The sequence below is a fragment of the Spermophilus citellus genome, assembly GCF_964194105.1.
Source record: "Spermophilus citellus genome assembly, chromosome: X".
NCBI lineage: Eukaryota > Metazoa > Chordata > Mammalia > Rodentia > Sciuridae > Spermophilus > Spermophilus citellus.
Genome location: NC_138190.1, coordinates 34,930,241 through 34,955,498, shown reverse-complemented (window position 1 = coordinate 34,955,498; position 25,258 = coordinate 34,930,241). Strand labels below are relative to the sequence as shown.

Below are 25,258 nucleotides of genomic sequence, written 5' to 3'. Positions count from 1 at the left end.
TTTTCCCATCTGATCTTTTCCTGGCCCACAGATACCACCATGGCAAGAGGGCAGCACCATCTCTGCAGCAGGCACTCCCAAGTCTTAGCTCTTTGTGGGGAGTCAGTGGTGGGGGTGGGGGGCAGAAAATCCTGAGTTCCCACCACCTCTCACCTGACCCTCCATCAACTCCCTTGAACCTGTGCAAATGGACCAAGCAAAAGAAAATGGAGAGAGAGATTTACAACCACATGGGAGACCTCTGTTCTGGTCCCAAGCACAACTCCATATCCATGTTCGCACAGAAACTCAGAACTTTGTTAGTGCTTGGACTTAGCTCCATTGTCTCTGGTGTGACCAAGGAACATGCCAATATCCTTACCCACGGAGGCCTGGGGTGAGCCTCTCTGGACCCTGGGGAAGTACAATCTCTGTAGAAGGAATTGTGCTTGGGAGGAGAAACGCGTTCCTTTACAGACACTGGCTCCACTTTCGTTTTCCTTTTTTTCTTGTTTGAAAGAGACCAAGAATTGGGGGCACTGATTTCCAGCCTCAGCTGTCTCCCAGAATGTCCGTGCAGGCAGGCGGGTGGCTGCCTGGAGGAGTGTCACCACTCAAACTCAGTTCTGGGGTGGTTTTGCATAGTTTTGCCAACGTGTTCTTTTTTCTGTATGTATTATTGCCTTTTTATAAAAGGTTTTGAAGTATTGTCTCAGTGATAAAAAGAGAGAGATGTTAATGGTTGTTGTATATTTCACCGTATCCAATTGTAAGTATTTGCGGGGGTTCAGCAAAGCCTTAGGGTCGCCAGAGGAACTGAAGGGATTGGAAAGGTTCGGATGCTTTGTAAAATGTCCTGCTTTTCTTTCTCTCTGTGTGTATCTATTTACATGCCTTAGCACACGCCCTCCCGTCCTGATCCCTTTGCCCTGTCGCCGGAGCAACCACAACGCTGGTGTGCCACCAGCACAGTACAAGTCGAAACCTTAATCAGTTATCTCGTGTGACAGGGGAAGAAGAGAAACTCCATAGTATTCTTTGTAGAATATCCATACCTGTAGGATGCTGTGTAATGGGAAACCATAGAATTGGGCTTTTGTCATTTCAAAGTTGGAGAAATGTATGAATAAAATGTATAAAACATGAAAAGGCAGTTGTCTCCTCAGATTGCAGGCCAAACAGCTTGGGGACAAACAATACGAGGGTTAGTAGAAGAGAGGTGGCCCAGATTCTTTTCTTTTTATTTTACTTTTTTTTTTTTTTTTTTTGTCAGTACTGGGGGTTGAACTCTATCACTGATATCCCCAGTCCCTTTTTATTTTTGTTTTGAGACAGAGTCTCCCTAAGTTTTGCTAACTGGCCTCGAACTTGGCTTTCCTCCTTCCTCAGCCTCCCTAGTCACTGGGATTATAGGTGGGCACCACTGTGTCCAGCAGATAGTCCAATTTCTAAAAGCCCCTATAGAGTTCCTCTACACAGGTAAGACTCACAAATCTTCCCTCTAAAGTCCTAGGGGCAGAGGGACAGCTCCTGTTCCCTCCCAGAGAAGCACATCCCAGGCTCCTGGGGTCTATTCTGGAAGCCTCAGCCACGGTTGTTACAGACTGCATACTGAGAACAGTGCAAGCCCGGTTGGATACAGATTTTTAAATAGCTTCAGATTTTTATCTTAAAAAAAAAGGGAAAAATAATCCAAGTTTGACATCTGCTAGAAATAGAAGTCTAAATTGATTTTAGTGATGTAGGCGCCACAGCACAGAAAACGTAGCTCTTGTTTGACGTTTGTATCGAAAACTGTGGGAGGAAGCCTGCTCCAGAACTGTCGCTCACACCAATACCTTTGCTGTTTTGTGTTTGGATTGGTCTCTGGCTAGAGTCTGGGTGGAGGCTCCTGGCAAACCCCCATTTGCCTAAGGCACTTACCTGGGTCACTTTAAGACTCATAAAAGGAGACGGGCCCAGTGGCACACTCCTGTAATCCCAGCAGCTCAGGAGACTGAGGCAGGAGGATCGCCAGTTCAAAGCCAGCCTCAGCAACAGTGAGGCCCTAAGCAACTCAGTGAGACCCTGTCTCTAAATAAAAGACAAAATAAGGGCTGGGGATGGGACTCAGTGATTGAGTGCCCCTGGGTTCAATTCCCAGTACCAAGTGATTATTTGTGTTACTCGAATTTCACACTACAGAAATTATATAGAAGAGTCTGGACCTTATTCAGACAACAAATTGAGCCCCTAGCCTTTTGATTCAGGGAACTGCAAATCATCTTTCTGCAGACTTCTTACTCTAGATGTACAGACAACAGAACACATTATGCTTATGATCAAGCATTTATTGAACTTCATGATATTTAAAACCAAACCAACATGTCAATACTAAGCCGATAGAAATACAGACACGTATTTCCATGTTTTCCCTATTGACTAAAATACACTAAGCTGAGTAAATAACACTGCGTGTCATTCCATAAACAGCAGCAGAGACTGGGGATCCGAAAAACACACAAGGAGATTAACATAGGGTGAGGGTGGTGAGCTTTCTGAATGGACAATGGAACAAGCTAACAACCCAGTCAAAGGGAAAGAAAGGGTGCTCCAAAAAAGAAGATTCCAGAAAGTGGTGATTGACTTTATCAACAAGTGAGCACACAAGACATGGGGCCTGCAGATTCCCATGGTTGTGGCATCAGGGATGCTGTCCCCACCACACCTACTCCATCCTCCCCTCCCCATCACAACCTTTCAGTGACACCCAGAAACGACTTTTCGTCATAGATGCCATTTAAACACAAGGTCACTAAAAGCTTCCAAATACTGCTGTTACCCTCTCTGTTCCTCAGAAGGCAGCTTTATATCCCCCTCCTCATGGCCACTTGCCCTACAGAGGATCTGGCTCCCTAATGACACCAGAGTTATCTGATGAACAGCTGGAGGGGAGCCCAGATGGGACAGCCTGCAGGGACTTCACAAGTGACTCCAGACCTGAAAGACATTAGATGCATAAGGCTGGTCCACCACAAATCCACAGCTTACCACAGAATTTTTCACAGAACTTTATGGGGTGATAGAAATGTTCCCTTTCTTACTTGGAGTGGTGGTTACAGGGGTGTAGATGACACTCAGAACACATCAGACCATATAGCCAGGATCTCTGTGCTTTATCTTATGTAAACTATATCTCAGCTACAAAAAAAAAAAAAAAACAGAAACCATGATCATTTTTGCAGCTGCCCCCAAAAAAAATCATTTGGCAAAATTCAACACCCAGTTCTCAGTTTAAAAAAAAACTTAAAAATAAGATAGGAAGTATCTTCAACACATAAAGAACAGCTGCTTAAACCCATAGCCAACATAATTCACCCAAAAGTAACACAATAAAAGTCTTAGAGTGCCATTATTTTTTAAATTGCCTAAATAATATATGAACTTCATAGAATGGTCAAAAAATGTGTATAAATGAAAAGAAAAGGTAGATTCAACTGAATTCTGCCACTCAGGGACATATGCCTTACTTACACCTATCCGGCTAATATAAGTTTACACATTTTGGTGGGTGGGGACCACCAGGGATTGAACTCAGGGGCACTTAACCACTGAGCCACATCCCCAACCCTTTTTATATTTTATTTAGAGACAGGGTCTCACTGAGTTGCTTAGGACCTTGCTAAGTTGCTGAGGCTGGCTTTGAACTCGAGATCTTCCTGCCTCAGCCTCCTGAGCCACTAGGATTATAGGTATGCAATACCACATTTTTTTTAATATAGTCAGGGGATCACAGTAAACACATGGTTATATTATTTAACATCTCCTCTCCCCGTGATTATTTACTGTTGCTTTTAAAACATTGCCCCCAAACATAACAAAGATGTAAAAGCATTGGAAAAAAAATGGAATGAATTGCTATACTTCACTGATAATATTGCATACCTTGAAACTCCAAAGTGGACAATTGAACAGCCATTGGAGTCCACAAAGAGCAGGTAAAAAACACACAGAATTAGTAGTGTTCTTCTCTCCTCACAATAAAGTTAGAAAATGTAATGTAAAAGGATGTCATTCTCAATTGCAAAAAAAAAAAATGTTTATAAAAAAAAGTAACAAAATCTAAACTGGACGCAGTGGTGCACACTTGTAATCCCAGCAACTTGGGAGGTGAGGCAGGAGGATCACAAGGTTGAGGCCAGCCTCAGCAACTCAGTGAGACCTCCATTTCAAAAACACAAAATATAAAAATTAAATAATAGCAATGAAAACAGAATTAATTGTCAGTAAAATTGTAGAAGAGGGCAACTTTTCAAAAGTTTACACAGGAGAAAGAAGTAACAAAGCAATATTGCCTGGAACCCAACTTAAATATTCACTTCCATAAAACCACAGAACATTCATGTGAAAAAGTTATACACCTCAAACTGAAGAGTGGCAGATAAAAAAAATAAAAGAGTGACAAACATTTTGCAACAAATACAAATATACAAAGAGTTGATATATTTATTTTATAATGAACTTATGTAAGCTGATTAAAAATGCAAATGTCCCAACAAATGAACAAAGGACTTGGATATTTAGCAAACTATAAACATAGTTCCAATTAAAGAACAGACAATGAGCTGGATAATGCAGTGGTGCACACCTGTAATTCCAGCAACTTGGGAGGCTGAAGCAGGAGAATCACAAGTCTGAGGCCAGCCTCAGCAATTTAATGAGGCCATAAGCAACTTAGCAAGACCCCCATCTCAGAATAAAAATACAAAGGGCCAGGATATGGCCCAATGGTAGAGCACCACTGGGTTCAATCCCCAGTACCAAAAAACAAAAACAAAAAGAACAATGAAAAGTATTTCAATGACCAAGAAAATGTAAGTTAAATCTCTTTGTAAAAACAAAAGCATCGAGCATGAACTGTATGCGCAGGCTCTGGTTTCATCCCTAGCACCACAAAACAAAAACAAAAACAAACCTTGAGGAATTATATTGACCTATTAATTAGCAGCCTTTAAAAATATAATATCCATGTGGGTTTGGATTGCAAGTTCAAGGCCAGCCTCAGCAACTTAGTGAGACTCTGTCTAAAAACAGCTGGGATGTGGCTTAGTGGTTAAGTGCCCCTGGTTCAATCCCTGGTACCAAATATATATAAAATTAACCTATATATATATAAATAAAATAACCTACATATATATATATATATATATATATATATATATATATAATAACCTATATATAATATATAAAATACCCAAAGCTAGTGTGTGTGTGCATTAAGGAAACTGGTATTTTCATACTGTGGCTGGTTTGGGGGTGGGGATAGCACTGGGAATTGAACCTGGGGTGCTCTCCACTTCTCCACTGAGCTGGGGATATCCCAAGCTCTTTTTATTTTTTATTTTGAGACAGAGTGTTGCTAAGTTGCTAAGGCTGACCTCAAACTTGCCATCCTCCTGCCTCAGCCTCCCAAGGTGCTGGGATTTGAAGCATGCACCACCATGCCCAGATAGAAAAGTACTTTGAAACATTGCTCCCAGTACTGAAAGTAATATGGTTTACATTTACCAAGAATCATAAAAATAAAAGTACCTTCTGCGTCAGCCTCCCGGATAGCTGGGATTATACCCTGTGCCACCATGCCCCACTTGTACTACCTTAAATATCTACTTTTTAATGTCGCTCAGATTCATTCCCTTCATCCCTTAGTTCAGTTGACTGATGAGGACACATTGCAGAGACACCCTGTGTCAGCCTTTTGCCTTCCTACCCTCACAGCTAGGTGACAAAGGGAAGCAGCACAGAGAATCCAGGCCATAGTGACCCTAGTGCTGCCTCTTGCATCCGGGTATCTGAGGCAGTTTGGTCAATCTACCAAGCTCAGTTTTCTTGTGGGAGAAATGCAGAGGATATTGAGTGAGGAGAGTGAAACATAGAGGACTCTTTAAACATATAACAGCTTCAAACAGTGTCTACATGGAAATAATGGTTTTATAGCTGTTGCTCAAGTGAAGTTAAGGTAGATGGAATCTCTTTACAGTCTTTATCACAAATCAACAGAGCAAAACCTGAACATTTCATATATGGCTGTCTGAATGGGCCATAGCAGGGAGCAGGGCATAGAAATTTTGGCAGGACAGCTGTCAACTCATTCTTCCTGTCTGTTGTCACCATGCCTGAGGACTTAAGCTGTCAGCATCAGGGGACCAGGCTACACAGAACATCTAAACAAATCACAGTGACAGAGTTGTAGCAGGTGGAAAAGAATGAATGTCTTAGGGAGAGAGTTTCCCAGACTGAACACAAAATGTAATTGCTTAAGTGAAGTTAATACAAGCAGTGTGCAGGGATTAGCAGAATGGTCAAAGGAACCGAATAAACATCCCAAGAACAGATCCACAAGCCTAGGAAAAATTGAATAGGACAAAGATGGGACTTCAATGTAGTGCTGAAATCACAGACTACTCAAAATTTATCCCCAAGGAGCTGGGTGTGGTGGTGCATACCAATAATCCCAGCAATTTAACTTGGGAGGCTGAGGTAGGAGAATTGCAAGTTTGAGGCCAGCCTCAGCAACTTAGGGAGGCCCTAAGCAACTTAGTGAGGCCCTGTCTTAAAATAAATAAAAACTAAAAAAAGACTTGTGGCTCAGGGGTAGAACCCCTCTGGGGTCAATCCCCAGTACCAAAAAGAAAAAAGAAAAACAAAGAAAAAAAATTACCCATGTGTATGGAAAAAATGAAAAGTAGACTCTTACGTCATCACATATAAAAAGTAAAAATTTAGACAGCTAAAACTCTGAACTGCAAACAGCAAATCTTACAAACTTGAAATATTACATATATACATATACATTGGGTGACATTTATTGTAAAATTGTAAAACATTTTGTGACTGCAGGGTAAAGATTTTTTAAAAACAATAAACCCAAAAAGGTATAAAGCATAAAAGAAAATAATTAGTAACATTGTGTGTGTTGAAATTTAAAAATAAAAAGCTCTGTTTACAAAAGTCCCCATTAACAAACTGAAGATGAACCACATACCTGGAGGTGACGCTAGTAGCACATGGAACATCTAGAATTTATGAAGAACTTCTAACCATGAGAATGGACAGTTAGCTGGGCATGGTGGCGCACACCTGTAATCCCAGCAGCTCAGGAGGCTGGGCACGAGGATTGCGAGTTGAAAGCCAGCCTCAGCAAAAGCAAGGCCCTAAGCAACTCAGTGAGATTCTGTGTCTAAATAAAATACAAAATAGGGCTGGGGATGGGGCTCAGTGGTTCAATCCCCAGTACCAACAACAATTTACAAAAAGTAAATGATACTTTTGATATACAAGCTGGGAAGGAGGTAGAGTCAATATGTCCTAGACTCTTTACATTGTCAAGGGAGTGAGGATTAGCATTAATATTAGATTTTTGTAAGTCAAGGATGCAAGTTTGGAGTAACCACTAAAAGAAAAATGAGAGTGCATGACTTTCAAGCTAAATTAAACAGGACACAAAGGCACAAACTATAAAAAAATGAGATTGGTAAATTGGACTATTAAATTTAGGATCTTAAGAATTGGGTGTATTTGTCAAAATGCATGATTAAGAAACTCATGCATGAACTGGACATGGTGGTGCATGCCTGTAATTCCAGGGACTCAGGAGGCTGAGGCAGGAGGATCGTAAATTCAAGGCCAGACTCAGCAATTTAGGGAGCCCTTACGCAATTTAGCAAGACCCTGTCTCAAAATCAAACAAATTTGAAGAACTGATGCATGAGGCTCTGGGTTCAATCTCCAGCACTAGGGGGGGGATGGAGGAGGATGAGTATACCTGGAATCTTTTGAACAACCTCCAAAATTTGGAATTTCCTGTATTACGAGTACATCTCCTCAAAGTAGAAGCCATAGACTCTGTTTCTCTTACAGTTGCACATGCAGGTGACCTGTAGGCCACCAGGACTCGGAACAAAGCAGCATGACAAAGCAAATGTCTAACAGGCGACAGCAATTCTGACTCCCACACCCAGCAGCTATGGTCATGGGCAACCCTGGAGGGACCCCACAAGACAGTTTTGAGGATTTTTTTCCCCTTCATTATAGAATATCTGGTCTACCTCAGGATTATTTTTGAGCTACCCTAATACATTTTTTAATTTTAAAAAATCAAGCTTGCAATCGTTTGAAACTTTTAAAAAATATTGGCAATATACTTGTAGTGAAGGCTCATGATTTTATGTTTCTTGGCCATCCTGTATATTTTTTTTGTCTATTTGTGGTTTTTGTTTGTTTGTTTGGTACACAAGAACCCAGGGTGTTGTGCATGCAAGGCAAGCACTCTAACAACTGAGGTATTACCCCAGCCCTTATTTTTTTGTTATTTATTAATTTACTTATCAAGTAAAGAATGCTCTACCACTGAACCTCATTCCTAGATCCCTTGCACCACCACCCCTTTTTTAAAATTTTGAGACAGGTAGTTAGGATCGTGCATTTATTCATTTATTTATTTATTTATTTATTTATTTATTTTGGTGCCGAGGATTGAACTCAGGGGCACTCAGCCACTGAGCCACATCCCCAGCCCTATTTTCTATTTTATTTAGAGACAGAGTCTCACTGAGTTGCTTAGGGCCTCACTAAGTTGCTGAGGCTGGCTTTGAACTGGCGATCCTCCTGCCTCAGCCTCCCAAGCAGCTGAGGATTACAGGCCTCTGTGCCTGGCTGGCATTTATTTTACATACAAGTTGGACTTTCTCATAGCCACTCATGACACAGTTTCCAGTTCTCCACTTTACCTAATTCTTCAGTGTGGTGATGGTATGGGTGGGGGCAGGGGGCAGGAGAATTCACTGTGAAGGAGATAGAAGAGACAGAAGAAGAAACAGGTTTGGGATGGAAACAAGAGGGAGATAAGAGTATGGTTCTAAGCTTTTGTAAAAAGAATCTGCTTCCCCAACTCTTCAGCTGAATTTGAGGGCCAAGCATCTGAACACCCTATTTAGGGGAATATTTCAAGCAGTGATACAAATAATCCCCAAAGAATTTGTTCTGGAATAAGGTAAAGAAATAAAACACCACTTAGCAATACAGAAAGGGCAAAGAATAATACGGACACCCTTACTTTCCAAATAGACAGTATCAGGGTTCCTGCTGCTTATGAATTTTGTTGGTGAAACAAAAAAATCACCCTCACCTGCAAGTATCTGCTAATGCCCTCACTGTGTCATTTACAGCATGACACATTCCTTGGAAAGCCTCCCCTGGCTCTTTTGCCCCAATGTCTTTGTCGAGTGTCTTGATTGTCTGATGTTGTGACACCTCATTAAACAGTGCTGAACAGGCGACAAAGGGAAATTACAAAGGTTGCAAGAAGATTCAGACTTCATGCTGTCAGGGAAAGGACACTGAAACACAATGCAGAGCCTTTGACAAAAGAGGATCTGGTAGTGATACCAAGGAACAATTGAGGAATAAATGGACAATGGTAAGGAGCTTGAGTACCAGACACGCAGAGACCCTTGGGAGAATCAGTGAAGCCCCAGAACTTTCTGGAATGGCTCTATCTACTGCAAAAAGTCAATCAAACTAAAAGGCATTATATCATGGCATCCTGTGATTTTGTACAAAAATACTTTGAAAAGTTGAATTCATTTTTTTCTAAGTTATTACAGGGTGGTTGCAATATGTCATTTTTTGTTTGTTCTGTTTAGATACAGGACTAGGCACTGGACTCAAGGATGCTCTTCCACTGAATTATATCCCCAGCCCTTTTATTTATTTGTCTGTTAGCTTATTTATTTATTTAAAAATTTGAGACAGGGTCTCACTAAATCATTAAGGCTAGCCTCAAACTTGCAATCCTCCTGCCTCAGTCTCCCAAGTAGCTGGGGTTTACAGGTGTGTACCACCATGCCTGGCTCTGCTCCCCATTTTGAGGGGATTTGCGTTTATTGATCTTTTTCTGGTACTGAGTATTCAGATAATTATGAGGAATTCCCAGGACTATTAGGGTTTCACCCAGTATACGCTACCTTAATAGGAGAAAATCCATATGATTATCTTAGTAAGGGCCAAAAAAATTATTTGATAATATTTGAAACACATTCCTGCTATACATTCTTTACAAATAGGAGTGGAAAATTAGTGTTTTAGAATCAAGAATCATTCAAGCTAGTTTAAGTAAAAGAATATAGCAATCGACTAGGATGATTAACTTCTGTAATATCCTACAATGAAGTAACTATGGTTCAGAACCATTAATTGGATATTTCAAAATAGGTAGTGGAAAGGTTTTTTAGTGATTCCAACAAAATAAATAAATAAATGCCTGAAATTAAAGATATGCCAATTACTTTGATTTGATCACTATATATTGTTTACATGTGTTGAAATCTCATACTATGTTCCATAAGTATGTACAATTACTATGTGTTATTTAAAATAAAAAATATATAGCTGGGCACAGTGGCTCACATCTGTAATACCAGCCGCTTGGGAGGCTGAAACAGAAGGATCACAAGTTCAAGGCCAGCCATAGCACCTTAGTGAGACCCTGTCTCAAAATTTTTAAAAAAAAATCAATATAAAAAGGGCCAGGCACAGTGGCACACACTTGTAATCCCAGTGGCTTGGGAGGCTAAGGCAGTAGGATCGAGAGTTCAAAGCCAGCCTCAGCAAAAGTGAGGCCCTAAGCAACTCAGTGAGACCCTGTGTCTAAATAAAATACAAAATAGGGCTAGGGATGGGGCTCAGTGGTCAAGTGCCCCTGAGTTCAATCCCTGGTCCTCCCAAAAAAAATTTTTTTCAATTACAGGGGAATGGGGGAGGGCTGTAGCCCAGTGGCAAAGCACATGCTTCACATGCATGAGGCCCTGGGTTCAATCCCTGGCACCAAAAAATTAATATTTAAAATTTTTACTTATTATTTTTATTTCAACTGATTTTGGAAAAATACTAAAAACCCCCAGAAAAGTTGCAGAACTATTACAATGAGCCCCAGATGAAGCCTTCTAGGTTCACTTATTAAGTTTGCCTTAGTTTATATGTATCTGTATATAATATATGCATGGTGATCCTCTTTATGATTTATTTTTGTTGAACCAGTTGACAATGAATTGTTCATATTGTGGGCTGGGGTTGTGGCTCAGTGGTAGAGCGGTCACCTAGCATGTGTGAGTCACTGGGTTCCATCCTCAGCACCACATAATAATCAATAAATAAAACAAAGATATTGTGTCCATCTACAACTAAAAACATATTTTTTAAATTGCCCATATCGTGACACTTTCCTTCTAAATCCCTCAGCCTGCGCATTCAAGAAATAGGACGTTCTCTGACATAATCACCATACTATGGTCCAATTCCAAAAATTCAACATTAACACAATCTCCTTTTGTTGTTGTTGTTTTGTGGAAGGTGACGATGGTAAAGATGGTGATCACGCAGCACCTTCCCACAGTATCCTCCCTACATCTTTTTATTCTTCTTTTTTTTAATTGGTTCTTTCTAGTTATGCATAACATCAGGATTCATTTTGACGTAACTATAAAAGCAGGGAATATAATTTGCTCTAATACAGTCCCTAGTACTTTCCTTCCCCTCCCTTCCTCCCTTCCCAGGTTCCCTTCCCTCTACTAATCTCTCTACTATTTACTTAGATTTTGTTTTTACATTCGTGTCTTGTAGATATATACATAATGGTGACATTCACTGTGGTGTGTTCATATGTGTAAGAGGGACAGCAGGCTCAGCAGCACTCCACTGTGTTTCCCTAACCCCAACCCCTTCTCTCGGGGCCCCGCCCTCCCTTCCTCCCAGCTCCGCCCACCCCTCCTCCCAGGCCCCGCCTACCCCTCCTCCCGCCCCCCCCCATTGATTTTTCTTCTATTTTTTCACAACACTCTGATCTAATTCACACTTCATTTTCAAGTTTTGCCGACAGCCCCCTGTCCTTGATGACAAGGCTCCTTCCAACCCAGAGTCACCCTCTGCCCTTAGTTGTCATGCCTCTTTAATCTGGGACAGTCCCTCAGCCTTTCACCACCTTTCACAACTGACTTTGTTAAGAACCATGCTTATTGTGCCTTTCTCGCACATTCCCATGAGCAAAGGAAGAATGGCTGTGACCCAGTGACCCCATGGAAAAGCCCCCCTTGTCATGACAGGAATTTCCCAAGTCTGCCTTGAGAAAGTGCATCTGGCTTTTGTACCGTGGGAGGGTGGCTATAGGAGCAGGAGGAGGGAAATCCCCATTTGCTAAGCAGCTTGTGCTGTGTGCTGCGCACCATTCCATTGCTTAGTCCTCAAAGCAACTCTTTATGGCCACTTTACAGATGCAGAAACTGAGCCCTGAAGAAGGTAAGTCATTTTTTTCAAGGTCACTTGATTTGATGTAGATGTTGAACCACGAAGTCCTAGAACGAAAGCCCAACTCCCATCTCCTGTGTGTTTTTAGAAACTGCTTGGTCATCTATGAACAGAGCAGGGAGGAAGAGCAGGAAGAAAAGATTAACTTTAAACAGAGACATGAGATGGGAGGGAAAGGGAAAGAAAAGGGAAATTGCATGGAAATGAAGGGAGACCCTCACTGCTATACAAAATTACATATAAGAGGTTGTGAGGAGAATGGGAAAATAAACAAGGAGAGAAATGAATTACAGTAGATGGGGTAGAGAGAGAAGATGGGAGGGAAGGGGAGGGGGGATAGTAGGGGATAGGAAAGGTAGCAGAATACAACAGTTACTAATAGGGCATTATGTAAAATTGTGGATGTGTAACCGATGTGATTCTGCAATCTGCATTTGGGGTAAAATTGGGGGTTCATAACCCACTTCAATCTAATGTATGAAATATGATATGTCAAGAGCTTTGTAATGTTGTGAACAACCAATAAAAAAAATTAAATTAAAAAAAAAAAGAAACTGCTTGGTGTCCCCTGCAGAGTACCGAAGTGGCCATAGAAATAGGGGAAGTAGTCCTAGGCTTCTGGAAGATGGGGAGACTTCAATGAGAGCATCTGCAGCCAGGGAGCCAGATTGAAGGCAAGCTAGAGGTAGAGGAGCCCCCTCCAAGCAGAGAGCCCTAAGGGTGGGCAAGGACCAGCCCCTCACCTTTGCCTACACTCTTGCCAAGACCCAGAGACTTTTCCTAGGGCCTGGGGCACGGCTGGATTCAATCAGCACATCCCAGATCTCAGCCAGAGCTTGCTCAGGCTAAGTTCCCCCTACAGCAGAAGGATAACTTTTAGGCCAGATGTGACCCCAGAGAGGCTGCCTTGATGTGAAGGAACACTTGTGTATATTTTTCTTGCCTTGACCAAAGTCTGCTGGCAGACGGCACAACCCTCCTGTGGGTTGCTGATGGAAGTCACAGAACAGACCCTTGTTCTCCTAGTGTGCCAATCAAGCTGTGGCGGCCTCTCTTTTTCCTGTAATTTCCATTTTCCTATAGTAATAGAATCCTGTTTTTTTTAGCTGGGTACAAATTCTGGTTTCTCTTCAGGGTGTATAAATCTTTCCCTTTTAGCTGAGCCCAAGACCAAATGGGATAAAAAAAATTATATTTTCTAACCTGTCCTGTATTTTGCTTTGGTTGATGTGACTGAGGTTTGGGCGATGAGATTTGAGCAGAGGGCTATGTGCAACTTACAGAAAACATTCCTGATAGAAAATGACACAACTTTCTTTGCTGTATTTGTCCCTTTGTCTAAAATGCGAATGTGTTGGCTGGTGCTGTGGCAGTCCTCTTGTATTATGAGATGACTGAGAAAAGAAACCACACACAACAGAGTTATTAGATATGAGGAACCTGGGCAAAGCTGTCTCACAAGCTCCAGATCTCCTCCCCATGGACTTTATTTTATTTATTTATTTATTTATTTATTTTTTATTATTTTTTTAATGCTGGGGATTGAAACCCAGAGCCTTGTGCATGCCAGGACCAACTGACCTATATCCCCAGCCCTATTTTACTTATTTTAAATTGCAAATATATTTTAAATTGCAAATATATTTTAAATTGCAAATATATATATATAAATATATATATATAATTGCAAATATATATATAAATTGCAAATATATATATAAATATATTTTAAATTGCAAATATATATATATATATATATATATATATATATATATATGGTGTACAACATGATTTTTTAAAAAGTTTTTGTAGTTGTACATGGACAGCCTTTATTGTATTTATTTCTGTATGTAGTGCTAAGGATCGAACACATGCTAGGCAAGTGCTCTGATGCTGAATCCCAGCCCCAGCCCAACATGATGTTTTGATATATGTATACACTGCAAAATGGTTAAGTCGAGCTAATTAACTTTTCCATTACCTGATTTATTTACTGCTGTGCTGGGGATTGAAACCGGGGCCTTGCACATGCTAAGCAGATTCCCTACCTTTGAGCTACACCCCCAGGCCTAACTGAAATATTTATCATATCTTTGTAGTGAGAACATTTAAAAATCTCTCTTATTAAATTTAAGTATATAATATTAGTAACTGTAGTCACCATGTGTTATGGTTTGGATGTGATGTGTCCCTCAAAAGCTCACATGTGACACTATGCCAGAAGGTTCAGAGGAGAAGTGATTGGGTTGTGAGAGCCTTAACCCAGTCAGAGAATTAATCCCCTGATGGGGTGAACTGAGTGGTGGCTGGAGGCAGGTGGGGTGTGGTGGAGGAGGTGGCATTGGGGCCGTGGCTTTGGGGTCTATATTTTGTATCTGGAGAATGGAGTCTCTCTCTGCTTCCTGATCACCATGTGAGCCGCTTCCCTCTGCCACACTCTTCCTCCATGATGTCCTGCCTCACCTCCAGCCCTGAGGAGTGGAGCCTGCTGTCTATAGACTGAGACCTCTGAAACCCTGAGCCCCATGTCCTGGTGACCACCACTGCACTCTGCTTCTCTGAGCTCATCTCTTTAGATTCCACATGGAAGTGAGCTCATGCACTCTTTGTCTTTCTGTGCCTCACTTATGTCACTTAGCATAACGTCCTCCAGCTTCATCCAGATTGTCACACCCCTGGACTTTATTATGAAAGCGAAATGAATTTCTGCCTCATTTAAGCTGTGGGAGTTTATGTTACTCACAGCTAAGCCAAATCCGACTCGAGCCTCAAGTGATGCCTCACATTTCCTCAGCTCTGGCAAAGAGCTTTACAGCTATTTCTGCTCTCATTCCTCACAAGAGCTCTTTGAGGTGAAAGGAATTTTCCTAATGAGGAAATGGAAGCTTCCAGCACTCCGCGGTCAGGTAGACAGATGATGCTGGTTTTGTCTTTCCAGAAGGCTGTTCCTGCAGCTGCTGAATTCATCACAGTAAGCAAGCCCTGGAATGTCAGCTGTGCGCCAGGGAAAACAGAGAGTGCAAGTCGTCCCTAGTCAGCCATAACCTGAAATTACTGAAGTGCTGCAGTGGGTTCATTCATCCAGGAACCAGCTCCGAACCAGGGGATGCCATTTCACAAGGTCCAAAAACATGGCAGGGAACCAAGCAATGCCACCTCTCAGCTTTGAACAGGAAGGTTTCAAACCCCCAGGGGAAGCATTTGACAACACTATTCATAATGGATACAGTTCTGTACTGCTGATGAATGAATGTCTTTTAAAACTAGAAGAAGCAAAAATGTAGAAAAAATGTTTTAAGGAAAAATACTGGGTTGGAGGGGGGCGGGTAGAGCTCAGAGGTGGGCCATATACTTAGCATGATTGACATCCTGGGTTCCATCCCCAGCACTGAAAAAGGATCAAACCAGGTGAGGTGGTGCATGCCTGTAATCCCAGCAGCTCAGGAGGCTGAGGCAGGAGGATTTCAAGTTTGAGGTCAGCCTCAGCAATTTAGTGGCCTTAAGCAACTTAGTGAGACCCTGTCTCAAAATAAAATATGAAAAAGGGCTGGGGATGTGACTCTATAGTTCAGTGCCCCTGGAATCAATCCCTGGTACAAGAAAGAGAAAGAAAGAAAGAAAGAAAGAAAGAAAGAAAGAAAGAAAGAAAGAAAGAAAGAAAGAAAGAAAGAAAGAAAGAAAGAAAGAAAGAAGGAAGGAAGGAAGGAAGGAAGGAAGGAAGGAAGGAAGGAAGGAAGGAAGGAAGGAAGGAAGGAAGGAAGGAAGGAAGGAAATTAAAAAATAAAAAACAAAACTAGAAAAAGTAAAAACTTTTCAGCAATGCAAATTACTAGTGGGCAGGGGGAAGCCAAAACATAATACCACAGATTGTTTAACCCAGTCACCTGCTGAAGGTCATCTAGCCAATTCTGCTTTAGGGCTATTATGAATCAAGCTACTATGAACATTCATACACAGGTTTTTGTGTGAACTTCAGCTTTCATTTCTCGGGGATGAATGACCAGGAGCACAATTGCTACAAACTGCCAAACTTCTTCCATCTCCCTTTGTATATCCCCAGCAGCCAAGTGTGAATGATCTGGCTTCTCTTCATCTTTGTCACCAGTTTTTATTTTTGCCATTCTGATACAGGGATAATATTATCTCAGCATGTTTTTGTTTTGTTTAATTGGTACCAGAAATTGAACCCAGGAGTGCTTAACCCCTGAGCCACATCCTCAGCCCTTTGTATTTTTAATTTAGAAACAGGGTCTCACTAAGTTGCTCAGGGCCTTGCTAAGTTGCTGAGGCTGGCCTCAAACTCACAATCCTCCTGCCTCAGCCTCCCAAGCCGCTGGGATTACAGGCACGTGTCACCTTACCCAGCTTCATTACGGTTTTAATTTGCATTTGTCTGATGGTTAGTAATACTGAGCATCTTTTCATGTGCTCATTTGCCATCTGTGTATCCTCTTCAATGAAATGTATTCATGTCTTTTGCCCATTTGCTAATTACATTGTTGATTTTTTTACTGTTTTGAGATTCCTTCCTGGGTTGTGCTTTGCAGTTACTTTTGGATGAAATAAAATTTGTCAAGTTTTCCCTTTTATGGACTGTTTTTATAATGTCAGGTCTAAGAACTCTTTGTCAAGTCCTAGAACCCCATATTCACATCAGTGTATTTCTGTACTCTCTATCCTTTTCGTTGGTTTATTTTTCTTTGTTCCTATCTTTCTGATCATACCACACTGTTTTAGTTATTGTAGCCATATGATAAGTCTTAGTATATCATATAGAACAATTCCTCCTACCTTATTCTTTGTCAAGATTACTTTATTCTAGGGACGGTGCCTTTTTCTATAAGTTTCAGAATAGGCTTGTCCATAGCTACTAATAACCTTGCTGAGATTGTGAGAGATACAACGTTATCTCTCTAGAACAATTTGGGCAACAATGGCATCTTTACTATGTTGAGTCTTGCATTCCATGAACATAGTATGTCACTCCATTCATTTAGGTTTTCTTTGATTTCTTTCATCATCATTTTGTACAGATCCTATAACAGTTTTGTTAAGTATGTATCTAGATATTTCATTTTCCTTGGAGTGATTGCAAATAGTATTGTATTTTTAATTTGGGTTTCTATGTGTTCGTTTCAGTATATAGAAATGTGATTGATTTTGTATAGTAATGTTATATCCTGTGATATCACTGAACCTACTTATTAGTTATAAGAATTTTGTGGATGATTTAGAATTTCCTACACATAAAAATGTGTTGTTTACAAATAAGAGCAATTTAGTTCTCTCTTTCTCTCCCCTTCTCTCTCTCTCTCTCTCTCTCTCTCTCTCTCTCTCTCTCATTTTTTTTTCTTTTTGTGCGTGTGTGTTACTGGGAATTGAACCCATGGGTGCTCTACTACTGAGCTATATCCCTAGTCCTTTTGTTTTTTTATTTTGAGACAGGGCCTCACTAAGTTGCAGAGGCTGACCTAAAACTTGTGATCCTCCTGCTTCAGCCTCCTGAGATGCTGGGATTACAGGCATGTGCTACTGCACCCAGCATAGTTTTAATTTTTTTCTTTCAAATCTTCATGTCCTTTATTTATTTTTCTCGCCTTATTGCTATCACTAGGATTTCCAGTACTACATTGAATAAGAGTGGTAAGTATGGACAGTTTGTCTCATTGCTGATCTTAAGGGGAAAGTATTGAGTCTTTCACCAATAAAGTGTGACATTAGCTATAGATTTGTCATAAGTGCTCTTTATCAAGTTGAGATGATTATCCTCTACCTTTTAACTATGTTGAGTCTTCCATTTTTATCAAGAATGGGATTATTATTATTATTATTATGGCACTCAGGATTGAACCCAGGGGCACCCACTAACTCATATCCTCACCGCATTTTTAAATTTTTTTTAGTTGTAGATGGACACAACATCTTTATTTTGTTTATTTACTGCTAGGAGCCACAAGCAGATAAATGATGCATGGCACCTTTGCTTGTAAAGTGACGCCAGCTAGCCACTGAGATGATATGATTATGTTAAGATTTACATTCATATGGAAATTGGGCTCCTGCTGTTCACCTTGGCCTGCTACCGGACTCATGTTACGGGACTCCTGGAGAGTTCCCATTGGTTGGGGAAGGATAGTAGGAGGAAATTCCGGGGGAGGTCCGGGCCCCCCAGTTCCGGGGGACGCGCGGTTCCGGCAGACGCCCGCGTGGGAGGACCGGGTTTGGCTTGCCGGCGCCTACGGAGTATTGGCAGCTTTTTCAAAAATAAAGTTTTGTTCCTGCTTGAGTGGCTCGTGATTCTGTGCCCAGCCAAGACTGCGGCAATTTACTTTTATGTAGTGCTGAGGATTGAACCCAGTGTGTCACACATGGTAGGCAAGCATTCTACCACTGAGCTACAACCCCTGCTCCTTTTTTTTTTTTTTTTTTTGAGACACATTCTTGATAAGTTGCTGACGCTGGCCTCAAACTTGCAATCCTCCTGCCTCAGCCTCCCCAGTCACTGGGATTACAGGCATGTGCCATGATACCCCACAAAAATAGGTATTGAAACATGCCATTTATGATTCTTCTTCTTTAGTGTGTTGATATGAGAGATTGCATTGATTTTTAAATTTTAATCAACCTTATGTAACAGGGATAAATTTCATTCAATAATGGTGAATAATTCTTTTGGAATCATTTCTTCTGAACTTCAACCATTAGCTCCAGAAGAGCTAATAGTTACTGTTACCCTAGGCTTACTATCTGAAGACAAAGTTTACTCAGGTTTCAGAGCTTAGAGGAATAGATTCAAATCCCACTTTTGTCACTTACTAACTCTGGACCTTTGGCAAGTTACTTAATTTTCTAAACCTCACTTTCCATAATCTGTAAAATGGGGATATCAATGGCTATGCCACAGGGTTATTTTATGAATTAAGTGAAGATGATTAAGTGATTAAGCATGGACTATCTACCTGACATATAATAGTTCATCAATAATGGTAATCATTTGCTGGGCACACACCTGTAATCCCAGCACCTCGGGGATCCAAGGTAGGAGGATTGCAAGTTCAAAGCCAGCTTCAGCAACCTACTAAGACCCTGTCTCAAAATAAAAAATAAAAACGATGTGGCTCAGTAGTTAAGTGCCCCTGGGTTCAATCTCCAGTACCAAAAAAATAATGGTAACCATTTGATTTCCAGAGCAACAAGCAATTTGGGGGAGTAGAATTAGAGTGGAAATTTTGGAATATCATATTAGGAGCAGGGCACAGAGGTGACATAATGGGGTTTATACTAATGATCACAATCTCTGTAATCATTTATCCTTGGTTACTGGGGTTTCTTTTTTTTCCATGTTATTGAGTGATTTAATAATAGGTATCACTGGAAGACACCAAGAGGGCCATTCAAGGACATTCTCAGTAGTAGTTATTAACTTATTAAATGAAATGAAGTCTCACCACAGGAGCCCAGTACTCATTAGTGGCCTGGGCTGCACATACCAATCACCCTGCCTTTTCAGGCCAAAGAGCACCTCAATTATAACTCCTAATTGCCCAGGTGATCTTCCAAACTCCCAGCTTTATTTCTTTGAATCTAACTATATAAATAAGGCAAGCCCACTTTTTAGTAGTGGTACAAGAAAATAAATTGAGAGAAAGATAGGCAAAATATAAAATGGAGTCCTGGCCTTTATTTTTAACCACTTGTTCTTTGAAAACAAAGAAGAAATCAGATTTATCTGTGATACTGGCTTCATATTCACAATCATTAGGTGCAATGGCACATGCCTGTCATCCCAGTGGGAGGCTGGGGCAGAAGGATCACAAGTTCAAAGTCAGCCTGGGCAACTTAGTGAGTCCTTGCCTCAAAATGAACAACAAAAAGGGCTGGGTCAGCACCACATAAAAATAAAATAAAGATATTGTGTCCACCCATAACTAAAAGATTAATATTTTTTTAAAATTTCTTAAAAAGGACTTAAAAACAGCATGCTACAGGCACACAGCCACATCAATGTTTATAGCAGCACAATTCACAATAGCTAAACTGTGGAACCAACCTAGATGCCCTTCAGTAGATGAATGGATAAAGAAAATCTGGTACATGTATACAATGGAATATTACTCAGCAATAGAAGAGAATAAAATCATGGCATTTTCAGGTAAATGGATGGAGTTGGAGAATATTATGCTAAGTGAAGTTAGCCAATCTCCAATAAACCAAATGATGAATGTTTTCTCTGATATAAGGAGGCTGACTCATAGTGGGGTAGGGAGGGAGAGCATGGGAGGAATAAATGAACTCTACATAGGGCAGAGGGATGGGAGGGGAAGGGAGGGGGCATGGGTTAGAAATGATGGTGGAATGTGATGGTCATCATTATCCAAAGTACATGTATGAAGACACAAATTGGTGTCAACATACTTTATATACAACTAGAGATATGAAAAATTGTGCTGTATATGTGTAATAAGAATTGTAATGCATTCCACTGTCATATATAAAAAATTAAAAAATAAATTTTTTTTAAATAAAAGGGACTGGGGTCATGGCTCAGTGGTAGAGTGCTCATCTAGCATGTGTGAGGCACTGGGTTTGATCCTCAGCACCGCATAAAAATAAAATAAATATATTATGTCCACCTATAACTAAAAAATAATTTTAAAAAAGAGAGACTGGGGATGTGGCTCAGTGGTTAAGTGCCCCTGGGTTCAATCCCCAGTCTTGGGGAAAAAAAAGAACTCACAATTGTAACCCATAAGGATAGATTTTGGTTTTGTGATCTAGTACACACACACACACACACACACACACACAACTGAAGAAAAGTTTAAGGAAGGGCTGGGGTTGTGGCTCAATGGTAGAGCACTTGCCTAGCATGTGTGAGGCCCTGGGTTCAATTCTCAGCACCACATAAAAATAAATAAAATAAAGATCCATCAACAAGTAAAATACAAATATATTTTTAAAAGCCTAATGAAATAATATTTTTCTTACCATCTGTAAGGCATGCTGAAATTTCCCTATTTTGTTACTTTGTTGGTGGTGGCGGCGACCCGGACCTCACAAATACCAGAAGCCCTCAGACATGACATAATGTGGAGCCAGAGGGAGCTCCTGCTAGGTCCCTGGGGACCACAAAGGAAAGGCCTCCACAGGACTCCCTGTGAGTCGGTGTTGGTGGGACTCAGTTCAGCTGTGAAGAAAAACCGATTTCTCCTCTCAGGATCCCAGTTGTCAAAGCCAGCAAAACTTGAAATTTGCACATGTTTATATAAGGTGCCTCTAAATTTCCTGTTCCTGGAACACAAACAGAAGGAATAAAAGTAACATTCATTCAGGAACTCAAGTTGGCCAGGGGTGACTGGGCTTTACTCTAGCTTGTACCCCAGGTAATAGGAAGGGAGACGCCATACTGCTCTTTAAGACCAGGGGCTACTTGTATGTTGTATGTTGGGGAGAGGAGAAACAAAAGGAAAACTCCTTCGCTAATCAGCCCAGCCCCTGTGAGAGTGTGTGTGTGTGTATGTGTGTGTGTGTGTGTGTGTGTGTAGAGAGAGAGAGAGAGAGAGCAAGGAGCAGTGATCTGGTGGTTACTGATGTTTAAAACACAGATATAGAAGCAGGGTATGGCAGCGCAAGCCTGTAACCCCAGCCACTTGGGAGGCTAAGGCAGGAGGATTGCAAGTTTGAGGCCAGCCTCAGCAACTTAGTGAGGCCCTAAGCAATTTATGGAGACCCTGTCTCTAAATAAAATATAAAAAGGGCTGGGGATGTGGCTCAGTGGTTGAGTGCCCCTGAGCTCAATCTCCTGTATCTCATCCAAAGAAAGGTAGTTTCCAGCCATCTTTATCAGACTTCCAGGCATTGGGGCTTTGGGGAGAGAAATGTTAATTTAGTCTCTACAACTTTATGGTTTGTCCTTTGGAGCAGTGAGCAGCAGGTTTTAAGCCAGATGCAGCCAAGATGAGGAAAAGACTGGAAGGCAGGCAGGAAGCAGGTGGACTGAGGATGTGGACTTCCCTGTCCTCTTTAGCTCCAGTGACCCACATGCTAGGACTATGTGTGACATCCCGTGGCAAGAGCTGCAGAGGACAAGGCCATTTTCCACAGAGTGAAGTTTCCTTTGTGGGGCTTCAGAGGTGGGCCTGAGGGGGTGGGGGGCAAGAAAAAAAAATCTTCACTGGGAATTTTGTCTCAGAAACACTGTGAGGCCAGGCCTTGGCATTCCCAGGGCATTTGGGTGGAGAACTAAAAGCCAACCCTGTGACAGGGGCCTGTAAGGGAGTTGGGGCCTGGGAGTGCTGCCAGTAGCCACGTCCAGTGGCAATTGGATGACCTACTTACTTCTCTTCCATTAGAACCAACCCCTCGGAAAGCCTCATTCATTTCCCAGCCTGCTGTTCTCTTCTGAGTGGTGGGGGATTCAGAGGGAGGCCCTAAGTCCATGATCAAAAAGGAGACTAGGGTCTCCTCCTTTGAAGAAGGAGTGATGGTGGCGAAGGCGATCAACAGCCAAGGACAGCTGTGCCCAGCAGACAGTGTCCTCTATACAGCAACATGTAGTGACCTGACAAAGGGGTGAGGGCCACTGACCATCTTTGTGAATCCACCACAGAGGAAGGAACCTCCTAGAAACGGCCAACAGGCCTTCTGAGAGGGAATACTTTGAGGAATATTTTCCAAAGATCAAGCTCCCAGGGACTTAAATATTGGAAGTTGAGGATTTGTATATGGAAAACATTTTTAAACTGTGAACACTTTGTCTCTCCATTTTCTCTCTCCTTTCTTGAAAGAACCAACACAAGGAGGCCCTAGTATTCCTATTGTTTGCAGCAAATCTTTTTTTTTATTGTTGGTTGTTCAAAACATTACATAGTTCTTGATATATCATATTTCACACTTTGATTCAAGTGGGTTATGAACTCCCATTTTTACCCTGTATACAGATTGCAGAATGTTTGCAGCAAATCTTGTATTCAGAAGTCTTGTTGGGGACCAGCGGGTCACTTACCAGGTCCCCCCTCAAGTCTCTATAGTTTTGAAAAATTCTGAGATGTGCCGTTTTGATTCTGCCAGGTGAGCCACACTAGCTTGGAGTCACTAGTGCTTTTCAGCATTACTAGTGTTCACAAATAGCTCCAGTTCTCTCCTTCTGGGCAAGTGGGAGATCATACTTCCCTATCCCCACAAAGTTAAATGTGGCCATGTGACTTCTTGGGCCAATAAAATGTGAATAGCAACATGTGTCACATCTGGGTGGAAGCATTTAAGAGTGAGGCATGATACTGGAAATGGTAATGGACGCCCATGATACCAGCAGCTCAGGAGGCTGAGGCAGGAGGATCACAAGTTCAAGGCCAGCCTCAGCAATTTAGTGAGGCCCTAAACAACTTAGCAAGACCTGTTTCAACATTTAAAAAAAAGAAAAAAAAACATTTTAAAAAAGGGAGAGGGGGTCACTCAGTGGTTAAGTTCCCCTGGATTCAATCCCTGGTACCAAAAAATAAAGGGGATGCTGGGGAGGTAGCTCAGTGGGTCCGATCTACAATACCACAGAAAATAAAATTAAAGAAGCAGAGCCCCTCTAATAAGCCAGCCTTTGTCATGTAGCATAAGCAAGAAATAAACTTAAAGCAAGCCAGTGAAGTTTGGGGCTTGTTTGTTACCACAGCTTAATGCAGCCTGCCCTGACCAGTCCTCATAGCTTTGCTTAGCAAAATCCATGGTACCTACCATTTGCCAAGGTACTAACTGGTCAGCGGTGGGGGAGAGACTAAATGAACTCAAAATGAGAACTCTTCCCTCCTTGATCTCTCCTGAGAACCCATAATGGCTACAAATTCACTGGGAATTCATTCCAGGCATCTCTGGATCTATTTGGCAGTAAGTAGCTCCCACGTTCCCAGAATTCTACTGGGCTGGGCAACTCTATAAAAACTCTTTCAGGAGGCTATTTTAGCGTTGATATTTGTTCAGAAACATTCAGCCAAGCAAATGTTCATTAAAAAGCTGGCCATCTAACCACCCAGGCAGAAGTAGAGCAGTACTTTGAGGCTGACTCTCATGAACCTGCTCCAAATGAAAAGAAGAACATTCCTCTCAAGGCGCTATCTGGTTCCTCAGTAACCCAGACTGCTTGTCTGCTGTGGACATCCATGGTTACCCAAATGCAAAGATCTGGTCTCCTGGATTCTCATGGTCTTCACTCAGTTTCCATGGCCACCACACAAGGTTTGAGCAAACAACATTTCTGACCTCATTGGGTTATCACATTGGAAAAGTAAGGCACTTGGAGAACCAGTTCACTTTGAAACATTAAAATCAATCGACGGGTTTGGATTTGTGAGGTTTGCAACCAAATGAAAACAAGCCATGATTTAAGAAGCTCATTTTCCACCCATAAGAAAAGGAATAACTACTTAAAAATCATTTGACAAGTACCGACATTACAATATCAAGTATATTTTATTTTGGGGGGTGCTGGAAACCAAACTCAGGAGGGCCTCGAGAATGTGAGGCATTCAAACTATTAGTAACAAGGAATAGTAACATAGAAAGAGAAAGAAAGGATGAAAACATGGTAAAAAGTTAACATTGAGTTAAAACTTGAGTGAATGGTCAAAGTGTTCATCCTATTTTGCAACTTTTTTATAGGTATGGAAATTTTCAAAATAAAAAAAAAAATGCATGCTCTATATCAGTAGCTTTCAATTGTTTTTAACCACAACCCCACAATAAACTACACATTGTACACAGCAACCCAGGACACACATATATACACATACAATGGATCACATACATATGAATTAAAAGTTTCACAAAACAATGCTTACTTTTATATTACATGAGATGCTCTGTGGCTCTTCTATCTTATCATGTTGTTCATGAAGTTGCTTTTTGCAGTGTGGGAGATGCACCCAGGACCCTGAGCAAGCTAGCACATACA

At 41.3% G+C, this 25,258-nt stretch overlaps 1 protein-coding gene across 1 annotated transcript in view; it reads right to left on the bottom strand.

The window, feature by feature from the left end:
- NYX (nyctalopin) overlaps positions 1–25,258 on the bottom strand; it is a gene marked incomplete at its 5' end in the record, with an annotated part of 73,881 nt that overhangs the window by 29,906 nt on the left and 18,717 nt on the right. The gene's annotated exons all lie outside the window — the stretch shown is intronic.